At 42.5% G+C, this 27,342-nt stretch overlaps 1 pseudogene; it reads left to right on the top strand.

Moving 5' to 3' along the window:
* The window catches only part of LOC109881646 (dipeptidyl peptidase 1-like), a 29,827-nt pseudogene extending 2,522 nt beyond the window's left edge, over positions 1–27,305 (top strand).
* The last annotated feature ends 37 nt before the right edge of the window (positions 27,306–27,342 follow it).

Below are 27,342 nucleotides of genomic sequence, written 5' to 3'. Positions count from 1 at the left end.
TCAAACCTAACCATAACCTTAACCCTAACCCTAACCTTTACCACACTGCTAACCCTAATACAGAACCCTAACATTAAATTATGACCAAAACATTTTAAAAAATAATTAATTTGTACAATATTGCCAATTTTGACAGGGCCTTCTTGCAGAAATTGCTCAGTTCTGCCTCCAAGGCATGATACATGACAATAAATGTCAGTCTGTGACTTACCCAGAGACCAGTAGAGAGAACAGGTTCTCTCAGACATAGTGGCTCTGTACATAACAAGGGCATGCAATGACAGATCCTAAATTACACATGTACATATCAAAAAGGTAGAAAAGGAAAACAGTGATTTTCAAAAGGAAATGTTTTTTAAATTATGATTATGTTATAACATATACAGTACTAATATGAGGGAGAAAAAAAGTGTTACATTGAATGTGAGAGTGTATGTTACTATTCAAATGTCTAGTAATTATATTATACAAAAGTAATAATTATGCGTTATAAATACAAAATATATCAAAAATATGATTGTGCCAAAGGGTGAGGTCTTGGGGTAGAGGGGAGCTTGTTGGGAAATAAGTGGCTTCGGAAAGGTCAACTGTTTTTATTGTTTTGGATATTTTCTATATAAATATATTCCAGATTTCCAAATGTAAAGCAATACTACCCATACACATCTATACTGGGTGCAAGTCACACTGTTGTCCGGAGTACCCCAGTCTCCTATCACAGCTATACACACCCCTCATCCCTAAATACATCTCTAAGAAACCATTCATCCCAGAACAGTGCCATTGACCTAGGACCTTTAACAATGTTGAGATAGAGATCGCTTTCCTGTGGCTATGGAGGGTAATTCATCTGTGTTTATGATGAGATGGCACAGTAGTGTGAAGCATCTTGTTCTGTGTGTGTGTAGCAGCAGGTGGACACAGCACTTTAAATCCATGTTGCCCCCCTGGGCTGCTCTGAGGTACTCTACACTGCTGCCTTGGCAGAAACACAGGATCCACAGGTAACTCCTCATATTCCATTCTATTGTTTATAAGGCTGATTCCTCTAAACAACACTACGATCAATCCTAGAAATGATAAACTGATCTGAGGAAAACTGATCTGAGGAAAACTGATCTGAGGAAAACTGATCTGAGGAAAACTGATCTGAGCTCGTATTTGTGAAAGTTAAAAGGCACACACATCAGCTAGGGCTGAAGGTTTCCATAGTGACAGACAGAACACAGCTCTTCCTACAGGGCTGAAGGTTTCCATAGTGACAGACAGAACACAGCTCTTCCTACAGGGCTGAAGGTTTCCATAGTGACAGACAGAACACAGTTGTTCCTACAGGGCTGAAGGTTTCCATAGTGACAGACAGAACACAGTTCTTCCTACAGGGCTGAAGGTTTCCATAGTGACAGACAGAACACAGTTCTTCCTACAGGGCTGAAGGTTTCCATAGTGACAGACAGAACACAGCTCTTCCTACAGGGCTGAAGGTTTCCATAGTGACAGACAGAACACAGCTCTTCCTACAGGGCTGAAGGTTTCCATAGTGACAGACAGAACACAACTCTTCCTACAGGGTTGAAGGTTTCCATAGTGACAGACAGAACACAGTTCTTCCTACAGGGCTGAAGGTTTCCATAGTGACAGACAGAACACAGCACTTCCTACAGGGCTGAAGGTTTCCATAGTGACAGACAGAACACAGTTCTTCGTACAGGGCTGAAGGTTTCCATAGTGACAGACAGAACACAGTTCTTCCTACAGGGCTGAAAGTTTCCATAGTGACAGACAGAACACAGTTCTTCCTACAGGGCTGAAGGTTTCCATAGTGACAGACAGAACACAGCTCTTCCTACAGAGCTGAAGGTTTCCATAGTGACAGACAGAACACAGCTCTTCCTACAGGGCTGAAAGTTTCCATAGTGACAGACAGAACACAACACTTCCTACAGGGCTGAAGGTTTCCATAGTGACAGACAGAACACAGCTCTTCCTACAGGGCTGAAGGTTTCCATAGTGACAGACAGAACACAGCTCTTCCTACAGGGATGAAGGTTTCCATAGTGAAAGACAGAACACAGCTCTTCCTACAGGGCTGAAGGTTTCCATAGTGACAGACAGAACACAGCTCTTCCTACAGGGCTGAAGGTTTCCATAGTGACATACAGAACACAGCTCTTCCTACAGAGCTGAAGGTTTCCATAGTGACAGACAGAACACAGCTCTTCCCACAGGGCTGAAAGTTTCCATAGTGACAGACAGAACACAGTTCTTCCTACAGGGCTGAAGGTTTCCATAGTGACAGACAGAACACAGCTCTTCCTACAGGGCTGAAGGTTTCCATAGTGACAGACAGAACACAGCTCTTCCTACAGGGCTGAAGGTTTCCATAGTGACAGACAGAACACAGTTCTTCCTACAGGGCTGAAGGTTTCCATAGTGACAGACAGAACACAGCTCTTCCTACAGGGCTGAAGGTTTCCATTGTGACAGACAGAACACAGCTCTTCCTACAGGGCTGAAGGTTTCCATAGTGACAGACAGAACACAGCTCTTCCTACAGGGCTGAAGGTTTCCATAGTGACAGACAGAACACAGTTCTTCCTACAGGGCTGAAGGTTTCCATAGTGACAGACAGAACACAGTTCTTCCTACAGGGCTGAAGGTTTCCATAGTGACAGACAGAACACAGCTCTTCCTACAGGGCTGAAGGTTTCCATAGTGACAGACAGAACACAGTTCTTCCTACAGGGCTGAAGGTTTCCATAGTGACAGACAGAACACAGTTCTTCCTACAGGGCTGAAGGTTTCCATAGTGACAGACAGAACACAGCTCTTCCTACAGGGCTGAAGGTTTCCATAGTGACAGACAGAACACAGCTCTTCCTACAGGGATGAAGGTTTCCATAGTGAAAGACAGAACACAGCTCTTCCTACAGGGCTGAAGGTTTCCATAGTGACAGACAGAACACAGCTCTTCCTACAGAGCTGAAGGTTTCCATAGTGACAGACAGAACACAGCTCTTCCTACAGGGCTGGAAGTTTCCATAGTGACAGACAGAACACAGCACTTCCTACAGGGCTGAAGGTTTCCATAGTGACAGACAGAACACAGCTCTTCCTACAGGGCTGAAGGTTTCCATAGTGACAGACAGAACACAGCTCTTCCTACAGGGATGAAGGTTTCCATAGTGAAAGACAGAACACAGCTCTTCCTACAGGGCTGAAGGTTTCCATAGTGACAGACAGAACACAGCTCTTCCTACAGGGCTGAAGGTTTCCATAGTGACAGACAGAACACAGCTCTTCCTACAGAGCTGAAGGTTTCCATAGTGACAGACAGAACACAGCTCTTCCTACAGGGCTGAAAGTTTCCATAGTGACAGACAGAACACAGCTCTTCCTACAGAGCTGAAGGTTTCCATAGTGACAGACAGAACACAGCTCTTCCTACAGGGCTGAAAGTTTCCATAGTGACAGACAGAACACAGCTCTTCCTACAGAGCTGTGTCCTAACTCAAATCATCAAATGATTGGGAGCTTTGCATGACATTTCAAGACTGGCATATCGAGACTCTGAGAAGTTAGTATTCAGTCTCCTATAGCTAAATATTGTTTTGATTAATTTACCCCAAACCATGTTTACTGTGTAAAATGTGAGAAACTGGAGGTTGATTCAAATATATGCGTGAGAGAGAGCTGTTCTAGATGCTGGATATCTGAGATATTGTCAACCCTATTTTCATATGTATGTCGAAGTTGCTGAATTCAATGTTGTTTTCTCTTATTTATTTTTTTAGTACAGTGTCCATGTTTTGACATGTACACGGAATTGCCATGTGCTCCATGGGCTGAAACATGTCAACTAAATTGCATTTGAGCATGTTTTTTCTCTCTGTAAGATAGCCTATTTAGAGAACAATCTTATCAGAGTCAACATCATTGTCCACTTTAAGCTACATTTGGGACAAAATACTTGTTTAAGGTTTATGACATGGTACACCATACTCTTTATTATTTAAACAAATACAAATGTCACAGGTTACTAGGAGTGGTGGGTAGGAGTCAGGCGTGGAGAGCAGAGGGTTTACTAGGAGTGGTGGGTAGGAGTCAGGCGTGGAGAGCAGAGGGTTTACTAGGAGTGGTGGGTAGGAGTCAGGCGTGGAGAGCAGAGGGTTTACTAGGAGTGGTGGGTAGGAGTCAGGTGTGGAGAGGAGAGGGTTTACTAGGAGTGGTGGGTAGGAGTCAGGCGTGGAGAGCAGAGGGTTTACTAGGAGTGGTGGGTAGGAGTCAGGCGTGGAGAGCCGAGGGTTTACTAGGAGTGGTGGGTAGGAGTCAGGCGTGGAGAGCAGAGGGTTTACTAGGAGTGGTGGGTAGGAGTCAGGCGTGGAGAGCAGAGGGTTTACTAGGAGTAGTGGGTAGGAGTCAGGCGTGGAGAGGAGAGGGTTTACTAGGAGTGGTGGGTAGGAGTCAGGCGTGGAGAGCAGAGGGTTTACTAGGAGTGGTGGGTAGGAGTCAGGCGTGGAGAGGAGAGGGTTTACTAGGAGTGGTGGGTAGGAGTCAGGCGTGGAGAGCAGAGGGTTTACTAGGAGTGGTGGGTAGGAGTCAGGCGTGGAGAGCAGAGGGTTTACTAGGAGTGGTGGGTAGGAGTCAGGTGTGGAGAGGAGAGGGTTTACTAGGAGTGGTGGGTAGGAGTCAGGCGTGGAGAGCAGAGGGTTTACTAGGAGTGGTGGGTAGGAGTCAGGCGTGGAGAGCCGAGGGTTTACTAGGAGTGGTGGGTAGGAGTCAGGCGTGGAGAGCAGAGGGTTTACTAGGAGTGGTGGGTAGGAGTCAGGCGTGGAGAGCAGAGGGTTTACTAGGAGTAGTGGGTAGGAGTCAGGCGTGGAGAGGAGAGGGTTTACTAGGAGTGGTGGGTAGGAGTCAGGCGTGGAGAGCAGAGGGTTTACTAGGAGTGGTGGGTAGGAGTCAGGCGTGGAGAGGAGAGGGTTTACTAGGAGTGGTGGGTAGGAGTCAGGCGTGGAGAGCAGAGGGTTTACTAGGAGTGGTGGGTAGGAGTCAGGCGTGGAGAGCCGAGGGTTTACTAGGAGTGGTGGGTAGGAGTCAGGCGTGGAGAGCAGAGGGTTTACTAGGAGTGGTGGGTAGGAGTCAGGCGTGGAGAGCAGAGGGTTTACTAGGAGTAGTGGGTAGGAGTCAGGCGTGGAGAGGAGAGGGTTTACTAGGAGTGGTGGGTAGGAGTCAGGCGTGGAGAGCAGAGGGTTTACTAGGAGTGGTGGGTAGGAGTCAGGCGTGGAGAGCAGAGGGGTTACTAGGAGTGGTGGGTAGGAGTCAGGCGTGGAGAGCAGAGGGGTTACTAGGAGTGGTGGGTAGGAGTCAGGCGTGGAGAGCAGAGGGGTTACTAGGAGTGGTGGGTAGGAGTCAGGCGTGGAGAGCAGAGGGGTTACTAGGAGTGGTGGGTAGGATTCAGGCGTGGAGAGCAGAGGGTTTACTAGGAGTGGTGGGTAGGAGTCAGGCGTGGAGAGGAGAGGGTTTACTAGGAGTGGTGGGTAGGAGTCAGGCGTGGAGAGGAGAGGGTTTACTAGGAGTGGTGGGTAGGAGTCAGGCGTGGAGAGCAGAGGGTTTACTAGGAGTGGTGGGTAGGAGTCAGGCGTGGAGAGCAGAGGGTTTACTAGGAGTGGTGGGTAGGAGTCAGGCGTGGAGAGCAGAGGGTTTACTAGGAGTGGTGGGTAGGAGTCAGGCGTGGAGAGCAGAGGGTTTACTAGGAGTGGTGGGTAGGAGTCAGGCGTGGAGAGGAGAGGGTTTACTAGGAGTGGTGGGTAGGAGTCAGGCGTGGAGAGCAGAGGGGTTACTAGGAGTGGTGGGTAGGAGTCAGGCGTGGAGAGCAGAGGGGTTACTAGGAGTGGTGGGTAGGACTCAGGCGTGGAGAGCAGAGGGGTTACTAGGAGTGGTGGGTAGGACTCAGGCGTGGAGAGCAGAGGGTTTACTAGGAGTGGTGGGTAGGACTCAGGCGTGGAGAGCAGAGGGTTTGGTGATTTGAAAGATTTATTCTCTGGCACAAAAACGGTCCCCCTAAATACATATATAACACTGACAAGCCCAAACACAGGACAAACAGTCCGGGAAAACAACGAGAACACATCCACAACCGACAGAGAACAAAATAATCCCCACAAACCTAAGCGTCCTAACAGGCTTAAATAGACACAAACCTAAGCGGGCCTAACAGACTTAAATAGACACAAACCTAAGCGAGCCTAACAGACTTAAATAGACACAAACCTAAGCGTCCTAACAGACTTAAATAGACACAAACCTAAGCGGGCCTAACAGACTTAAATAGACACAAACCTAAGCGGGCCTAACAGACTTAAATAGACACAAACCTAAGCGTCCTAACAGACTTAAATAGACACAAACCTAAGCGTCCTAACAGGCTTAAATAGACACAAACCTAAGCGGGCCTAACAGACTTAAATAAACACAAACCTAAGCGTCCTAACAGACTTAAATAGACACAAACCTAAGCGTCCTAACAGACTTAAATAGACACAAACCTAAGCGGGCCTAACAGACTTAAATAGACACAAACCTAAGCGGGCCTAACAGTCTTAAATAGACACAAACCTAAGCGTCCTAACAGACTTAAATAGACACAAACCTAAGCGTCCTAACAGACTTAAATAGACACAAACCTAAGCGTCCTAACAGGCTTAAATAGACACAAACCTAAGCGTCCTAACAGACTTAAATAGACACAAACCTAAGCGTCCTAACAGACTTAAATAGACACAAACCTAAGCGTCCTAACAGGCTTAAATAGACACAAACCTAAGCGTCCTAACAGACTTAAATAGACACAAACCTAAGCGTCCTAACAGACTTAAATAGACACAAACCTAAGCGTCCTAACAGACTTAAATAGACACAAACCTAAGCGTCCTAACAGACTTAAATAGACACAAACCTAAGCGGGCCTAACAGGCTTAAATAGACACAAACCTAAGCGGGCCTAACAGACTTAAATAGACACAAACCTAAGCGGGCCTAACAGACTTAAATAGACACAAACCTAAGCGGGCCTAACAGACTTAAATAAACACAAACCTAAGCGTCCTAACAGACTTAAATAGACACAAACCTAAGCGTCCTAACAGACTTAAATAGACACAAACCTAAGCGTCCTAACAGACTTAAATAGACACAAACCTAAGCGTCCTAACAGACTTAAATAGACACAAACCTAAGCGTCCTAACAGACTTAAATAGACACAAACCTAAGCGTCCTAACAGGCTTAAAGAGACACAAACTTAAGCGTCCTAACAGACTTAAATAGACACAAACTTAAGCGTCCTAACAGACTTAAATAGACACAAACCTAAGCGTCCTAACAGACTTAAATAGACACAAACCTAAGCGTCCTAACAGACTTAAATAGACACAAACCTAAGCGTCCTAACAGACTTAAATAGACACAAACCTAAGCGTCCTAACAGACTTAAATAGACACAAACCTAAGCGTCCTAACAGACTTAAATAGACACAAACCTAAGCGTCCTAACAGACTTAAATAAACACAAACCTAAGCGTCCTAACAGACTTAAATAGACACAAACCTAAGCGTCCTAACAGGCTTAAATAGACACAAACCTAAGCGTCCTAACAGACTTAAATAGACACAAACCTAAGCGTCCTAACAGACTTAAATAGACACAAACCTAAGCGGCCTAACAGGCTTAAATAGACACAAACCTAAGCGGGCCTAACAGGCTTAAATAGACACAAACCTAAGCGGCCTAACAGACTTAAATAGACACAAACCTAAGCGTCCTAACAGACTTAAATAGACACAAACCTAAGCGTCCTAACAGACTTAAATAGACACAAACCTAAGCGGGCCTAACAGGCTTAAATAGACACAAACCTAAGCGTCCTAACAGACTTAAATAGACACAAACCTAAGCGGGCCTAACAGGCTTAAATAGACACAAACCTAAGCGTCCTAACAGACTTAAATAGACACAAACCTAAGCGTCCTAACAGACTTAAATAGACACAAACCTAAGCGGGCCTAACAGGCTTAAATAGACACAAACTTAAGCGTCCTAACAGACTTAAATAAACACAAACCTAAGCGTCCTAACAGACTTAAATAGACACAAACCTAAGCGTCCTAACAGGCTTAAATAGACACAAACCTAAGCGTCCTAACAGACTTAAATAGACACAAACCTAAGCGTCCTAACAGACTTAAATAGACACAAACCTAAGCGTCCTAACAGACTTAAATAGACACAAATCAAGAAACACAAAAAGGAACAGGTGCAACTAATAAGACTAAACTAACAGAAAAGGAAAAAGGGATCGGTGGCGGCTAGTAGACCGGCGATGACGACCGCCGAGCACCACCCGAACCGGCAGGGGAGACACCTTCGGTGGGAGTCGTGACAACAAATCAAAGAATTTGAGAAAAAAATGACATTCCTAAATTATTATACATCTTTTTGCTCCTATAGTCAAGACTAAGACGATAACCTTAATGATAGAGATTCTATGTATGGGAAAATACAGTCCTTTCATTGATGAGATTCTATGTTCATTAGAGATGTCAATAAGATGATGAATGTTACCTAGAATTATAGTTATGTTTATGTTCGTACTGCTAACTTGAGATGATCCAGTTGATGTTGTTGAATCACATCGTGATGATTATGCAACAACCTTATCACCATATATTTGTGCTAGCTTTGTGATTTCAGGAGAAATGGTGATGAACTATGTAGAATTCCAATAGACAAAGGCTAGGCAGCTCAATAATTAATGTGTGTATATGGAATGCATGCGAGGGAATTGCTATCTGCAGTATTCCTAATTGGACAGCAAATTTTGGGAATGCAGCACTATGGTCTGTGCATTTCTACCCTGTCAAGATGTTACCCATCGTTGTTCACTGACAGAGAGCTAAGATGAGAGGAGAGATGAGAGGAGAGATGCACACTGACACTGTCCACACTCCACAGACTGTTCTCATGGTTTTATTCATACCAGAGCCATGTATTTAGAGAGGTTTCTGCATTAAGATGCATTTACATGACACTTCAACATTCTATGGCAGCCATGTTAGCTCCCAATTAACGTCACATGGGGAATATTTAAATATGGCTATGTAACTGTATGTCTAGAATTAGAACAATATTCAAAATTGTAAATGTTGGCCCAACATTCTAAATATATTGCTCTGATACCAAGCTCCTTCACTCAGTGCTAGAATCTCTATAGACAATGTTTACTGCTGAGACATTTACGTGATAATGCCAGAGAAGCCTGTGTTTGGAGGATATATTGGCACAGGTGTCCGAGATGAAGTCGAGGGCCGGAAAACTGTCCCAATATCTCCTCCAAACAGCGACTTTGAGGGCACTATCACTTTTATACAACGGGTTACCAACATATTACAATAATGATTGACATATTTGCATTAAAAATGTTATTTTGATGAATTTATTCATACTATTTTATCCTTCCACAAGATGTGGTACCGACAGATATCTAGGGTTGCTACCCAAGCCGGCTAGTCGTTCGTTCTATTGGTTCGGTTGCCAGAGACGCGACCCAGTTGTTCAGTCTTTTTGTTCTAAATGTTCCATTGCTATACTGGATGGAAACATTCTTATCCCTTGCTTTCTAGCTAGCCAACAACAGCTAACTTACAGTCACATTAAACATCAAAAAGAATAACAACAGTATCTGCATAATCTGTTTTCTAGTGACATTTATTTGGATACATTCATAACAATGAGCTAATGAAGCGCGATTTCGCCTCGCATGGAAAATGTGCTGTCTCCTCGGGTCACTGCTGTTCAGAGGAGCTAGCCAACAACACAGCTAACACAATCACTTCACACTGAAGCTGGACACTGTTGTTCAGAGGAGCCAACAACACAGCTAACACAATCACTTCAAACTGAAGCTGGACACTGTTGTTCAGAGGAGCCAACAACACAGCTAACACAATCACTTCAAATTGAAGCTGGACACTGCTGTTCAGAGGAGCCAACAACACAGCTAACACAATCACTTCAAACTGAAGCTGGACACTGTTGTTCAGAGGAGCCAACAACACAGCTAACACAATCACTTCAAACTGAAGCTGGACACTGTTGTTCAGAGGAGCCAACAACACAGCTAACACAATCACTTCACACTGAAGCTGGTCACTGCTGTTCAGAGGAGCTAGCCAACAACACAGCTAACACAATCACTTCAAACTGAAGCTGGACACTGCTGTTCAGAGGAGCCAACAACACAGCTAACACAATCACTTCAAACTGAAGCTGGACACTGTTGTTCAGAGGAGCCAACAACACAGCTAACACAATCACTTCACACTGAAGCTGGACACTGTTGTTCAGAGGAGCCAACAACACAGCTAACACAATCACTTCAAACTGAAGCTGGACACTGTTGTTCAGAGGAGCCAACAACACAGCTAACACAATCACTTCAAACTGAAGATGGACAGACTTCAAACTAGCTGCACTTTGTTTTGTTTTACCTGTTTCCAGTTGACATTTCTTTGTATATATCCATAAAATGATGCCAGCTGATTCATGACTTCGACTGAGAAACGCTGCTTGCCTGTCTGTCTCAGCCAGGTTTAAACAAATCTCCACTGTTGAAAACTAAATGTTAGTCTAAAAGAAATGTGAGATAATGTCTAGATGCTTTTTATAGTGGAGATCAAGTTTATAAGTTGCCTTGCTGGGCTGATGAGTCAGTGGATTGCACAGTCAGATGGAACAGAGTAAATAGGCATTTTAACATCATAGATTTAGTCGGTGATAACTTGTGGAATAGACACCGGCTGGATTTCCAGTTTTAACCAATCAGCATTCAGTATTAGACCCACCCGTTGTATAACATCTGATAACCAACCGTGTCTGTTGCTCTCCTAACTTAGTGGGCTTTGGGTTTGGTTTCAGGTTTAGCTGCTTTCTCTACCGTGAAGAAGTGTAGAATGTAACATGATGCTATCGCCATGATATTGGAGATGGTTTCTGTTGATTTTTGATGATATATTTAGTCGTTTCATTCAGCTTTGTAAAACGTGAGAACATATGGTAACAGCTGTTTAGAAATATGGTTATATTTGGAGGAGTGTGTAGTCTAGCTGACAGAGCAGTGTTTCCCAAACGGTGGGTCGGGGCCCTCTGGTGGGTCGCAGCCAGTTGCTCTTGATCCCAGCTGGGCTGAGGTGGGTCACAAAGGTTTGGGATCCACTGGCCTGTGCTATGTAAGGTAGGAAACATGGCCAGTTTTTGCTTTCGTTTTCTTGCCATTGCTAAATCATTGTGTAAATGTACTGCAGAGTACCTTCTAAATCATTATTAAAAACCTGGAATGTACACCCACGCCTCATATTGTAATGTCCTACTGCAAGACTCAACTGTTATTTAATGAGAAACGGTCTTTGGATTGTCTGAGATAGTCGGAGCTGTGGATTGGCTGAGATAGTCTGAACTGTGGCCAATGATCAGCTCTGATATTTCAGCCACTCATCCAAACAGACTGATCAACAAACCCTCAGAATCAGTCACCATGACATCCCAGCCATTAAAGGATTTTATTGGCCCACAATGAATCAGCTTTAAATACTTTAATTCAATTTAGGAGACATTATGGAAGGCAATGCCAATACTATGCTCTCTACCTCTCTCTCTCTCTCCTCCCCCTTTTTCTATCTTCCCTTCTCTTCCTCTCTCTCCCTCTCTCCTCCCCCTTTTTCTATCTTCCCTTCTCTTCCTCTCTCTCCCTCTCTCCTCCCCCTTTTTCTATCTTCCCTTCTCCACCTCTCTCCCTCTCTCCTCCCCCTTTTTCTATCTTCCCTTCTCTTCCTCTCTCTCCCTCTCTCCTCCCCCTTCCTCTATCTTCCCTTCTCTTCCTCTCTCCCTCTCTCCTCCCCCTTTTTCTATCTTCCCTTCTCTTCCTCTCTCTCCCTCTCTCCTCCCTTCTCTTCCCCTCTCTCCCTCTCTCCTCCCTCTCTCCCTCTCTCTCCCTCTCTCCTCCCCCTTTTTCTATCTTCCCTTCTCTTCCTCTCTCTCCCTCTCTCCTCCCCCTTTTTCTATCTTCCCTTCTCTACCTCTCTCCCTCTCTCCTCCCCCTTTTTCTATCTTCCCTTCTCTACCTCTCTCCCTCTCTCCTCCCCCTTTTTCTATCTTCCCTTCTCTTCCTCTCTCCCTCTCTCCTCCCCCTTTTTCTATCTTCCCTTCTCTTCCTCTCTCCCTCTCTCCTCCCCCTTTTTCTATCTTCCCTTCTCTTCCTCTCTCTCCTCCCTCTCTTCCTCTCTCTCACACATGGATTCAGCATGAGGGAATTGTAGTGGGGTGGGGGGCTGAAAGCAAAGGTCATGACCTGAGGATCACATCCTGGGGACAAACTCCCTGGGAACATCTTAGTACAGTATAGCAAAAAAAGACCATACCTCATTTGTGGACATTACTGCAATACTGTAGGAACTTAGGCTGGGATTCAATCCCAGAAAGTACATTTTAAAGGCAATGTTCATGGCAACCGCTGCAAATACATGACCTTTTTTTGTCCAAATCCGAGATCGGATTGAATCCTGGCCTTGATTTCACACATGGCAATCAGAATAAAGAACCCTTCATTTTACTGTTCTCATTGATTGACTCCAGCTGTTGATTGAATCCAGCTATTTATTGATTCCAGCTATTGATTGTCTCCAGAGGATCTTGTTGCTATGTACAGTCAGAGTCATAGTGAATTCCAAGTCCCAAACCACCCACATCATACTGCACATTATTCACATGTATCATATCTAAAATTAGAGTGTTCTTATGCAAACAACATGTATTGGAGGGTTTTGTGTTGTCAGATGGGGCTTATGTTGTAAATTGTGTAGGCGAGATGTGCTGTAGCATGGGTTTAGGTGTGTGTGTGTGTGTGTGTGTGTGTGTGTGTGTGTGTGTGTGTGTGTGTGTGTGTGTGTGTGTGTGTGTGTGTGTGTGTCATATCTGCTTTGGGCACGCGTCATAAGGCCGGGTCTGCTGGAGCAATCGGTTTAATCTTATCTTGTTTCAATTTAAACTCACAATCAGACAATCAGACATTTTGTGGAGCTCTGAGCAGCCAGAATGATCTGTTTCTGGATTAAATCATGGCTACCGCCACCAACTGGCACATTTTGACAAATTAAGTTGTAAATTAAATTGAGAGAGTTTTATGGAGGTAGGAGCCTAGTAGCCTTGCAGTGAACCGCAAGCAGTGGCACAATCTCACAATAACATAGACACATTCTCTATATATCTCTCGCTCACATACACTGGGCAAAATATTGAAAAACGATAACACGGATACATTCTCTATCTCTTGCTCACATACACTGGGGAAAATATTGAAAACGATAACACAGAGGTAGGATCAGGTCTGTGTGTTTGTGTCTCTGTGAGGTTCAAGGTTGATGGTTCTGTGGATTTCATTGAACCAGGAGTGAAACTAAAGTGAGTAGAGTTTTAATGTCCTCCCTGTGCCAGACAGAGAGGTATCACCATGGTAACATGGAGCTTCAAAGGGTGGTCAGTTAACATTCCTTCTCTCTCTCTCTCTCTCTCTCTCTCTCTCTCTCTCTCTCTCTCTCTCTCTCTCTCTCTCTCTCTCTCTCTCTCTCTCTCTCTCTCTCTCTCTCTCTCTTTCCCTCTCTCTCTCTCTCTTTCCCTCTCTCTCTCTCTCTTTCCCTCTCTCTCTCTCTCTTTCCCTCTCTCTCTCTTTCCCTCTCTCTCTCTCTCTTTCCCTCTCTCTCTTTCCCTCTCTCTCTATTTCCCTCTCTCTCTATTTCCCTCTCTCTCTATTTCCCTCTCTCTCTCTCTTTCCCTCTCTCTCTCTCTCTCAATTCAATTCAAGTGGCTTTATTGGCATGGGGAACACATGTTTACATTGTCAAAGCAAGTGAAGTAGATAATAAACAAAAAATAAATAAACAATAAAAAATTAACAGTAAACCTTACACAAAGTTCGAAAAGAATAAAGGGCTCTATGCAGTGTTGTAACAATGTGCAAATAGTTAAACTACACAGGGGAATATAAATCAACATAAATATAGGTTGTATTTACAATGGTGTTTGTTCTTCACTGGTTGTCCTTTTCTTGTGGCAACAGGTCACAAATATTGCTGCTGTTGATGGCACACTGTGGTATTTCACCCAGTAGATATGGGAGTTTATCAAAATGGGATTTGTTTTCAAATTCTTTGTCGATCTGTGTAATCTGAGGGAAATATGTGTCTCTAATGTGTCTCTGGTCATATATTGGGCAGGAGGTTAGGAAGTGGAGCTCAGTTTCCGCCTCGTTTTGTGGGCAGTGTGCACCTAGCCTGTCTTCTCTTGAGATCCAGGTCTGCCTACAGCAGCCTTTCTCAATAGGAAGGCCATGCTCATTTAATCTGTACACAGTCCTTTATTTTGGGTCAGTCACAGTGGTCAGGTATTCTGCCAAACAGGATTGTTTCGGATCTGTGGAAGGGTACCAAAACATTTCTACAGCATTAAAGGTCCCCCAAGAACACAGTGGCCTCCATTATTCTTAAATGGAAGAAGCTTGGAATCACCAAAGACTCTTCCTAGAGCTGGCCGCCTGGCCAAACTGAGCAATCAGGGTAGAGGGCCTTGGTCAGGCAGGTGACCAATAACCCGATGGTCACTCTGACAGAGCTCCAGAGTTCCTCTGTGGAGATGGGAGAACCTTCCAGAAGGACAACCATCTCTGCAGCACTCAACCAATCAGACCTTTATGGCACAGTGGCCAGACGGAAGCGACTCGTCATTAACATGACAGCCCGCTTGGAGTTTGCCAAAAGGCACTTAAAGGACTCTCAGACCATAAAAAACAAGACACTCTGGTCTCATTTTAGTATGTCAATCTTGCAGGGTGGGATGCATGCCAGCAAAGCCGCTACACAACACAACATTAAACAATACATTAACTGCACTATAACGGTGACAAACTGTTAGGGCGTACATAAAGCTCTCCCAACAGCAGAGTTCCAACACCATACCATTGCTACACCTGGCTATCAGCGGAGCCTTGTCTGGCAGTGAAACAGTTCACACAGACTCATTTACTGCCTTAAAACAAACATAGATGAATGGCTGACTTGCTTAAACAAATGTGGTTTGTAATGACAATTGAGATGTACAAACTATGGCATAAGGGGACGACAAGCAGATAAGACGCAATCTGTAATTTTGATGAAGACATTAATCAAGCGAGCTGGGACGGAAGTAGTCAATATAACTATTTGTTCAGCACTTTTGAAATGTACAGCAACAGAATTCAGAACATCGTGCATAAATGTATTTTGTCCCTCAACACCAAACGCGATCCCTACACGCAGGTTACAATATCAAAGCAAACTCTGAACCAATGACATTCATTTGGGGACAGGTCGAAAAGCATTCAACATGTATGGCTAGTTGGCTTGCACTTGCTAGCTAATTTGTCCTATTTAGCTAGCTTGCTGTTGCTAGCTAATTTGTCCTATTTAGCTAGCTTGCTGTTGCTAGCTAATTTGTCCTATTTAGCTAGCTTGCTGTTGCTAGCTAATTTGTCCTATTTAGCTAGCTTGCTGTTGCTAGCTAATTTGTCCTGGGGATATAAACATTGAGTTGTTATTTTACCTGAAATGCACAATGTCCTCTACTCCGACAAATAATCCACACATAAAACGGCCACTCGAATCGTTTCTAGTCATCTCTCCTCCTTCCATGCTTTTTCATTGTTTAACTTATATGGCGTTTGGCATCTAAACATTCAGTTTTACCACGACAACCGGCAACAGTTCGTCATTCAATCACCCACGTGGGTACAACCAATGAGGAGATGGCACGTGGGTACCTGCTTCTGTAAACCAATGAGGAGATGGGAGAGGCAGGACTTGCAGACGCTCGTTGGCGCGCGCGAGCAGTGTGGGTGCGATAATTGGATAACATGGATTTCTACATGTATTTTGCGCCGCTCACGCACACGACGTGTCCGGTCTGGTCAGCATGTTTAGGTCTGGTCAGCATGTTTAGGTCTGGTCAGCATGTTTAGGTTTGGTCAGCATGTTTAGGTCTGGTCAGCATGTTTAGGTCTGGTCAGCATCTTTAGGTCTGGTCAGCATGTTTAGGTCTGGTCAGCATGTTTAGGTCTGGTCAGCATGTTTAGGTCTGGTCAGCATGTTAGACTTAGGGCCACACAGCCACTCCACTGAATAGCAGCCTAATGATTGTTTTGCAAATGCTTGCAGTTAGCCACTGATTCGTTCCAAACCACTCATTGTTGAATTTGTGATTTTCAACTTGTTGTGTAATGTTTATGTCTAATGGCCGATGAGCACTGATACGTTTTATATATAATTTCTCTTCATTATTTTGATTAATTGGACAAGGATTAAAAAGGATTTGGCAGTAGATTTTCGACTGGATTCATAATGATGATGACTGCGAGCTAAGATTTTGAAAGTGTTGGCATGATCAGTCAAATCAAAGCTTATTGTAGATATAATGTGATTTGACATCATTTTATCTGTGACCAATGACCTTGAGTCTTCTTGGATGGGCACTTCTAATGTAACTCTAAATGTTCTAGCTCTAAACTTAGACTTGGTGGTGACATAGTGTCCCCATGAGTGACAGAACACTGAGCCAATCACGGCGCAACGCTCCGTATTTTCTGCTGTCTTGCCCCACCACAGAAAGCACTGAGCTAGGCTGAAACCTGCATTTTGGAGCTGCCTTACTCTACAAATGTTTGTATGCAGCTTTATTAACTCATTGATATATATATTTTTTTACATTGTTTGCAAACTGATATGTGACACGTATTAATGCCAAAATAGGAGGGGTTGAGGGGAGGTCTTCAGAGATATAGAGTGATTCAGAGATATTGTAAATATATATTATTGCGCTGTGCGCAATAAAATGCTAATTAATTACTTAAAAATCATACAATGTGATTATCTGGATTTTTGTTTTAGATTCCGTCTCTCACAGTTGAAGTGATTATGATAAAAATTACAGACCTCTACATGCTTTGTAAGTAGGAAAACCTGCAAAATCGGCAGTGTATCAAATACTTGTTCTCCCCACTGTATATTTACACAGTATGTAACAATGTTGCTGTAAACTATCTAGCCATTTCACACCGGTTACACTAAACCCCCCTTTGATCTCCTCCTTTTCTGCAGCAACCAGTGATCCGGGTCAACAGGATCAATGTAACAGTGTTGCTTCCGTCCCTCTCCTCACCCCAACCTGGGCTAGAACCAGGGAACCTCTGCACACATTAACAACTGCCTCCCACAAAGCATTGTTACTTATCGCTCCAGAAAAGCAGCAAGAGAAACAACTACTTCAAGGTCTCAGAGCGAGTGACATCACCGATTGAAACGCTATTAGCACGCACCCCGCTAACTAGCTAGGCATTTCACACTGGTTATACTCACCCCCCTTTGACCTCCTTCTTTTCCACAGTAACCGTGATCCGGGTTAACAGCATTAATGTAACAGTGTTGCTTCTGTCCCTCTCCTCACCCCAACCTGGGCTCGAACCAGGGACCCTCCGCATACATCAGGGACCCTCTGCACACATCAACAACTGCCTCCCACTGAACATTGTTGCCTATCGCTCCACAAAAGCTGGGGCTCTTGCAGAGCAAAGGAAACATCTACTTCAAGGTCTCAGAGTGAGTGACATCACCGATTGAAACGCTATTAGCGCGCACCCTGCTAACTAGCTAGCCATTTCACAATTTCACACCTGTTACATATATATATAAATCTCAATAACATTTTATTAGTTGCAAGAATACTGTATAATAATTTAATTTGAAAAACTACGTTTTGAATCGGACGTAATTTCGTGTAACAGTTCATAAACCATGTGCCATGGAATTGGTACCTTGAAAATCTCTTCACAACTATTTGGTTACCTGTATGGCACAGCTGTCAATTTTTTGGTCCTTAAATTAAACTGGTGTACTTTTTTAGTCCTCACAATTTTCTCTAACCAATTCTGGTCTTTAATGCAGGGCCGACAGGCAAGTTCCTAACCTTCTCCCACTTCTACTTGGTTGTAATTTTGAGTAGAGCAGACATTTCCATATAGTTTTGTTAACTACATGTGTGACATAACTCCACCATTCCTATTTATGATATAACTTACAAAGATTATACAGTTTTTATGTTGTTTTCTCCCCAAAAAAGTATATATTTTTTATCAATTAGTATATTTGAGTTTAAATATAATCTTTGTAGTAATATTTGTTCTGTCTTTTCTAGTGGATTATACTGAAATTGCAACCAACATTCTATGGCTTGTTTTAAAAATTGGGATATTTTGGAGATATTTAATTTTCAAATAAACCAAAGTGAGAGGTTGTACTCTGAATAAAGGGGAAAGGGCCAATCTTGAACACGGGGTGAGGCTAGAGAACCATTTCAGATTTAAGTATAACTTTTGTATGACTAAAGCCTTTAGTGAGAGGTCCACTGCTTTAATATGTTATAATTTCTGCCCTTAGAATTCACATTTATTATATAATTAGACCTGTTTACTTTTATCTGCCTTGTCGTTACAAATAAAGTGGAATATTTTTTGATCATATCATTTCAAAAACAAGTTGTTAGGTGTAAGCAGGGCCATAAGTAAATAGGTCAACTGGGCTTAGACTAAAGAGTTAATCAGGGTGATTTTTCCACAAATAGTATTGTCCTTTCCATGGTAGCAAGATCTTATCTATTTTGCTAACTTTCTATTCAATTGTATTGTGGTGAGATCACTTCTTTCCTTCGGGATATGAATACCGAGTATGCCTACTTCACCCTCAGACCATTTTATTTGTACACTACACAGTCATGTAAAAGTTGTATTTTTTGGCGATCCGGTATGTAATATGGTGCACTTATCATAATTTGATTGTAATCCAGAGAGGTTAGAACAATGATCTAGATCCTTTATGAGGCTGTGCAGGGATCCAGATTGTGGATTTAAAATAAAACATGAATTGTCAGCTTTGTTTTAAAGCCCTGGATTTCTAGGATTATTGTTGGTTCTGATTTTAATATCTAACATTTTGATAACCATAACAAATAGATATGCCAAATGTGGACAACCTTGTTTTACTCCTCTTCACAGTTTTATACTTTCTGAGAAGTAGCCATTATTTACTTCATTATTTTCACCTGGGGTTACTGTACATAACACTAAAGCCATTGTATAAGAAATTCTCCTACATTAAAATAGTCCAGGCATTTATATATAAATTCCAGTCGTATTTTATCAAAGACCTTTTCAAAGTCAGCTATGAATACCAGGCCTGGTTTCCCAGATTTAGTGTTCTAATGTTTTCAGTACTTGTCTTATATTATCTCCAATGTATTGTAGATGTAAAAAACTTGTCTGATTAAGATTCATAATTTCCGACAATACCTTCTTCATTTTATGCGCTATAGAATTTTTGCTTCACAAAAATGAAGTGTAAAGGGCCTCCAATTTTTTTTAATGGACTGGATCTTTATATTTACCACTTGGATCCTGTTTCAGTAATAATGAAGTCAGACCTTCTTGTTGAGTATCTGATAATCTACCATTTTATAGGAGTGGTTAAAACATGCTAATAACGGATATCTGAGTCCATCCAAAAAGGTTTGCTATACCTCAACTGGTGTGCCATCCAGCCCTGGAGTTCTCCGGGACTAAAAGGCTTATATTACATCAAGACATTTCTGTACAGCTGTTCATTTTACATGATTAAGATAAAATAAATACAATTAACTTTGGTAAGTGGAGATGGAGGAGACTGAAACAAAAATATATGTTTAAAGTACTTAGGTTCTTCTTTCTAAATATTGTTTGTTGAATCATGATTGACTCCGTCATTTGTAACAAGTTTCAGTAACTTATTTTTGGCAGCATTTCTATGTTGAACATTAAAACATAATGTGTGCATTGCATGGCCTCTAAAGGCACATTTAAAAGTATCCCATACAATAAGGGGATCTGCTGTACCTATGTTATGTTGGAAAAATTAAATTGTCATCCAGTAGGCTTTGAGAAAATGTCCAATACCCTCGCACACATGGAAATTCTAATGTAATGTATATGCTAATTAATTGATGGTCCGACCGCATTCTGTCCACTATCAACACGTTTTAAATGTTTGGTTCCAGCGAGAATGACATAAGAAAGTAGTCAAGATGACTAGGTTGATTGAGCCTCCACCATGTAATGTATATCTCACTAGGTCAGGATATTTAAGCCTCCATATATCCACTAGTTCCAATATATCCATAATATTATTGATATCCTGAAGTGCATGAGAGTGATAGTTTGTAATGGTCCATTGAGGTATTTAAAACAGTATTATAATCTCCCACCATAATAACTGAGTTGTGTGTTGCTTGTATGTTTCATAAATTATATATATTTTCAAAGAAGTGTGGATCATCATTATCTGGACAGTACACTCTTAGAAAAAAGCATTCCTAAGGCGTTCTTCCCCATAGGATAACCTTTTTTAGTTCCAGGTAGAACCCATTTTGGGTTCAATTTAGAACCCTCTGTAGAAAGGTCCTATAGAACCTTTCTATAGAGGGTTCTACATGCAACCAAAAAGGGTTCTTCAAAGGGTTCTCCTATAGGGAGAACCCTTTGCCTACCTGGTTAAATAAAGGTGAAATAAATAAATAAAAGGGATAGCCAAAGAACCCTTTAAGTTTCTAAATAGCACCTTTTCTAAGAGTGTATAGATTAATGAGACAAATCTGTTGATGGTCCAATAACATATTTAAAAGGATCCATCTTGCTTTCCTTCTACTGTTCTCTTTCTTCTTCCTCTGCCCCCCCCCCTCCTCACCCACCCACACACACTCACTCATACACATAAAAACACACAAAGAGAAAATAACACACATGACTAATTCCTGCACTCTCCCCTCCATCAGATCAGTGCTTATTATGGTCTGTTAAGCAGATGAGTCAGTCTCCTATGACGTAACCACAGTAATCACTGTGTCTGTCCAAGACTCAGGCCCCATATTTTCAGTGTCCATCAGCTAAAATAAGCCTTTTAACGACTGGCGACACACACACACACACACACACTTGTTAATGCAAGAGTAAGAGCTGTTGAGTGTTTAACGATGGCTATGTGTATGACTTCATTATATTGGTCAATAACTGAGCACATCAGACAATTCTGTTTTAATATTTGACAATGTGTGTGTGTTAGGTTACTGAGCACAGCAGAGTGTTGTCACAGTAGTGTCATCTAATAGCATTAAACACTGCTGGTCAGGCCAGACTGAGCTCTGAGATGTTGAGACACGCTTCTTCTCACTTATGTGGATAATAGTTATCTGGAACACACTGGCTGGTGTGTGTGTGTGTGTGTGTGTGTGTGTGTGTGTGTGTGTGTGTGTGTGTGTGTGTGTGTGAAGCCTAAAGCTTGTGCATAAATTTGTCACTAAGTTGTGAAGAATGAGTGATGGGGTCTCATACTGTGGATTGGTATTACTTGTGTGATTCAGCTCAGAAGACAAACACCCAATTAGGATGTGAGATGTATCAATGACTCATCACTGTATCAATAAAGCCCCTTTGAATTGACAGGAATGCAAGAGAGGGGGTGAGGGGGGGGGGGGGGGAAAGAACAAAAACATAGCCTACTGTAACACACCAGTAATTATTATCTTCAGATATATACGTAGGAAGTTCTAAATAATAAATCATCACATCCTAATGTCCTAGAGGGATTTACACTGTTATCAAAATGTCCCGCCAGGATGAGCCTACACCAAACACAGCCCTTATTTTAAGTGTTTCTAAAATCCCCTATGGGGAAAATGAATGGTGGAAAAACGATTAGAACCATTTCCTTGTTGACCACTAGGTTTTATGGGTATTATGACTTCTGCTGTAGTAATTCTATACAGCCCTATCCTATTTAATGGCCAATAAGGCATACATAGCCTAGATAGGTAGCCTAGTGGTTAAGCGTGTTGCGCCAGTAACTGAAAAGTTGCTGGTTTGAATCCCCGAACCGACTAGGTGAAAAATCTGTTGATGTGCCCTTGAGCAAGACACTTACCCCCAAAATCGACATAAGTACATTTACACCCCTGGGGTTATCTGTACTTTACATTACTATTCATATTTTTGACAACTTTTAATTTTACTCCACTACATTCCTGAAGAAACTATTGTACTTTTTATTCCGTACATTTTCCCTGACAACCCAAAGTACTCATTACATTTTGAATGCTTAGCAGGACAGGAAAATGGTCCAATTCACACACTTATCAAGAGAACACTCCTGCCTCTGATCTGGCAGACTCACTAAACACAAATGCATCTTTTTTAAACAATGTCTGAGTGTTGGAGTGTGCCCCTGGCTATCAGTACATTTTAAAAACAAGAAAATGGTGCCGTCTGCTTTACTTAATTTAAGGAATTAGAAATTATTTATACTTTTACTTTTGATACTTAAGTATATTTAAAACCAAATACTTTTATACTTTTACTCAAGTATTATTTTTACTGGGTAATTTTCTATTAAGGTATCTACACTTTTATTCAGGTATGACAGTTGGGTAATGTTCTATTCAGGTATCTACACTTTTATTCAGGTATGACAGTTGGGTAATGTTCTATTCAGGTATCTACACTTTTACTCAGGTATGACAGTTGGGTAATGTTCTATTAAGGTATCTACACTTTTACTCAGGTATGACAGTTGGGTAATGTTCTATTAAGGTATCTACACTTTTACTCAGGTATGACAGTTGGGTAATGTTCTATTCAGGTATCTATACTTTTACTCAGGTATGACAGTTGGATAATTTTCCCACCACTGCTAAACCCTAATTGCTCTGGACAAGAGTGCCTGCTAAATCACTCAAATGTAGTGAGCACTACAACAATATTATTTTAAAGGTTAATCGGTGGAACTGCAACGCAGTATCCTTTTCACACAAACCTTTAAAAAACAAAACATGTAATTGATGTTTTCTCATTATCCAATAAAACACTGATCTTTCACTGATTAAACACTTCAAAAGGCAACTAGCGTTGCTGATGTGAAGAACAGTGACATTTGTGTTGTCTTCACAGCTGAAAACCAATTCAAGTGACTTGCCTTACCATGGAACATCCCAAAGTCAATTACCTTGCAAAGACACTTGCAAAGTTTGCCTTTCCAATTAACGCATCACCTCCACAGAGGAAGAGGCTAGGCGAGAGGATTTACTCCTCCCAAAATCTGTCCCCGTGAGATAAGCCCTTTGTATGGAGATCTATGAGTGTCAACATACGTTTTACTTTTTTATTTTTTAAGATTTACTTAACTAGGCAAATCAGTTAAAAAACAAATTCTTATTTTACAATAACGGATAATTTGATCGAATATACTTTTCGTAATGTTTCAGCTGTTACAAATGTACTGACATAAGTGGATGCATGTGTCATTCCGGCAACTGAGAAAAAACTACTTCGTTTTGCCCGTTGTTCACACGCGTATATGCCCTCTCATTGGCTCGAATTGTCCCACCTGACCTCACTTGGCTTCGCTCATTGAGGACATGCATTTCCATTCTTAGTTAGGTTCCTCGGCTGTCTTGCCAATATAATATATCATATTTGTCTCCTCTCAATCTCTGGAAGTAAAAAGAACCAGTGAGTCACGTGGAAAACTGCAGTGGGTCATATGACCGAAGTAAACGTACAAGAGTGCAGAGGACACAACACAAACTAGTCCAGCAGGTGAAATATAGCATTTTTTTTATTAAATTTTTTACTTAGGCTATTGTTCTTGGGCACTCGCTAGTTATCGTAGACTCAAATTTCTGCGAAGCTCTGTAAACAGAAGCGTGGTGTGACGCGATGGTGTGTGTTCCTGCTCTGGGTGGAGGGCTCCCGGGCTGATACCCCGGCCAACTACACCTATGAAGATCTGTTGGGTTCCTGGGTGTTCCAGGTATCGGAGGGCTGGCAAGACAAGGACATCAACTGCTCTCTGATGGGTAAGAGATGGAGGGACACTCGCAGCGCGCTGCCTTGTTCCTAGAAATAGGGAAGAATTTAACATTTTTAATCCGGTTATGTAACATACACTTCATTGTTAACTTGACTCGGTATTCGCTAGTCTAATATTGCGTTTGTTTGTAGCCTATTGACTGTGCCTTTGTTACAATATCATTGATGCAATGTTTGTTACAATTTTCCCCTCTGCCCAATGTTACGTTAGCGATACAGAAGAGCCCCAAAGTTGAATTGATAAGTAATTACCAAAACGTTTGTATGTTGGGTTTAAAGACAGCGTTAAGTCGATAACGGTGCACCTGGAGAAGCTGTCTGTGGCGGACGACGACCTGGGAAACACGGGCTTTTTTACCCTTATCTACAATCAAGGCTTCGAGGTGGTCCTCAACGACTACAAGTGGTTTGGCTTCTTCAAGGTAGGTTCAAACTCTCGGTTATGCTGATGCAAGTGTTTTATTCAGGGCTACAGTGTAGCTTATACTGGTAACAATACTACGATCTGTCGGTCTGGAAGCTTTTTGGCAGACATGGAAATGCACTTGTCTTGTGTGCTAAGTTTCAGGCTCATCAGATGCATGGCTGGTAAACCTTGTAATTGTCTTGTGCGCTAAGTTTCAGGCTCATCAGATGCATGGCTGGTAAACCTTGTAATTGTCTTGTGCGCTAAGTTTCAGGCTCATCAGATACATGGCTGGTAAACCTTGTAATTGTCTTGTGCGCTAAGTTTCAGGCTCATCAGATACATGGCTGGTAAACCTTGTAACTGTAGTGTTCAAGGTGTAATCATCTCAACTAATACATTATTGATACATTCAGGCTTGTGATTCAAATGTGCTTTCAGGGCTGTAATTACAGCCTATTTCATTCAGGGTAATATTTTGTTTTGCATTCAGTCCTTGTTGTTTTTCACATAACTCCCTGTTATTGGATCAGGGGAGTGTTCTTTCTCCTACATGGTAGAGATGACTTGTCTTGGCACAGTGACATACTGTCCCACTAGATGCTTTCCTCAAAGCTCATTGTTTGTGGCTTTATGAGCCAGTACATGTCTGCTCATTCTTATTGAAAGCCTTTATCTGGGTAATGGTGACACTTTCATAAAACATCTAAGTTGTTGCACTTTTGCCTTTAAAGATGATGGTGACTTTTTTTTTTCAATCTTCAACTCTGGCCATGAAGATGACATTCAATATCTTATGTGATGTGATGTGTGGAGACCGATCACAACACACACATGCGTGTACACGCAGTGACAATTTCTTCTCTGTTCCAGTACTCTGAGAAGGGCTCTGAGGTGACCAGCTACTGTGACCAGACTCTGCTAGGCTGGGTCCATGATTCTCTGGGGAACAACTGGGCCTGCTTCACTGCCAAGAGGCTAGTCCCAGTACCCCTTCACTCTGTGCGCACACCTCTACTCCCACAATGACCTCCTGTGAGTATTCTCATAGGTTTTATAGATGTTCTGAGACACTGTGACTAATAATTATGGTACCCAATAATCCCCTCTGTTTTCATATTGAAGTTCCATAGTTGGCTAGAAGGCACCTTTTCATCCATCGTGCCATTTCTACTGTTGCTCATATTGAAAAGCAAGTGATCTGCTTGGCCTTTATGCTTTCTATTTACATTGGCTGTGGCAATGCTCATGTTTGTCTCACCTAAGTGTGAGTTGGTGTTCTAGTCTGAGAATTGGGGGGCAGGGCTGGGATTCAGGAGTGCTGTTGAAAGGTTAACAGGGGCCTACTGCTGTATGTGTGTGGTTGCTGCCTGGGGCTAAAATAGGTTTACTATGATTCACTGACTGCTTGACTGGGGGTCTGGTTTGTACAGTGGTGATTATAGCCGAGAAGTTTTAGATTGGTTGTGACCGTATAGGGTTTGACTGCTACTCTGTCGGCTCCAGCTTCGTGTGGTAGCTGCTATTCTTTTTCCTCGACGAGCATGTTGGCAGCTCGTGTCAGGATCCAAACACAGACGCCCGTCTTCAGTCCACAGCAGGTTGTCTCCTGCTCCCAGTACTCACAAGGTAGCACATATACACGCTGCATAAATGTAATTTAATGATGTGAGTATTTCTCTTGTCTCTAACCCTCACTGCTCTCCCTCTCAGGTTGTGATGGTAGTTTCTCCTACCTCATTGGGAAGTACATCCAGGACTTTGGGGTCGTGGACGAGTCATGTTATCTGTACATTGGGAAGGATTCCCCTTGTGACCTTCCCAATGGCTGTCTCTGCCACTACAGCTACGTGGGAGGGTTCTAGAGGTTGCACTGAGTCTGCCATGATGTTGGAACTGGTCAAGCATGGCCCCATAGGGGTAACCTTTGAGGTGAGACACACACGTTGGCTAGTTTGTGTATTGGCTAGCTCTGAGTAATGGCCAGGTGTGTTCCTCACACTGTTTTCCTCCAGGTGTATCCTGACTTCATGCACTATAAGGGTATCTACCACCACACGGGCCTCCATGACTCCTTTACAACCCGTTTGAGCTGACCAACCACACAGTGCTGCTGGTGGGCTACAGCCACTGTGTTCTGGGAAGTTCTGCGTGGTGAAGAACAGCTGGGGGACGGCGAGGGGGGCTTCTTCAGGATCTGACGAGTGTGCCATTGAGAGCATCGCCAAGCCCATTCCCAAACTTTAGAGGGGAGGTTGTCAAATTTGTTTTCCCAATTGGAGGTTAACCTGATACTTTGGCCCAGAGTCTGAAATGTTTTTTGTTTTGAAGTTGAGTTTGTGTAGCTGATAGAAGCTCAATCAAATGGCTGGAACATTGATATAAATAATCAGTAACTGAAGCTTTTCAACTTGCTTGCTAGACTTGGCTCCTTGCCAACCAAAGATGCATTCTTGGGAATGATGCCTAAAGGGAACCTGCTTCAATCCCCATTGTAACTGGAATTTATAGTTCGGTGTCTGATAGGAGGACCTCTGCTCTTTATCTCAGGGAAGCACAGGGGAGATGACCCTTCCCTGTCAGCTCCATATGTCCTCTGCTATGTCATCTGTCCTCATCTGTGTGATATGTCTCCTGGGAACCTTCAGAAGGGATTGCTGTCTCATCAGTGTAGAAAGGGATACAATGTCAGTGCCTTGATGTTTCTCTCCTTTCAGAAGTGGTTGTGTTAGACATATCCTGTAGTTTGTTCATATGATGCAAAGATTTGCACAGTTTTTCTGTTTTGAAATAAAATGAATAAAGTTTTCTTTTTAAACAATTGTTAATGTGTACCCTTCTGACAAATATAATAGGTTTT

Source organism: Oncorhynchus kisutch, linkage group LG15, assembly GCF_002021735.2.
Source record: "Oncorhynchus kisutch isolate 150728-3 linkage group LG15, Okis_V2, whole genome shotgun sequence".
Taxonomy (NCBI): Eukaryota; Metazoa; Chordata; class Actinopteri; order Salmoniformes; family Salmonidae; genus Oncorhynchus; species Oncorhynchus kisutch.
The sequence above is the reverse complement of the archived record's forward strand: the minus strand, read 5'-3'. Positions and strand labels throughout refer to the sequence as shown.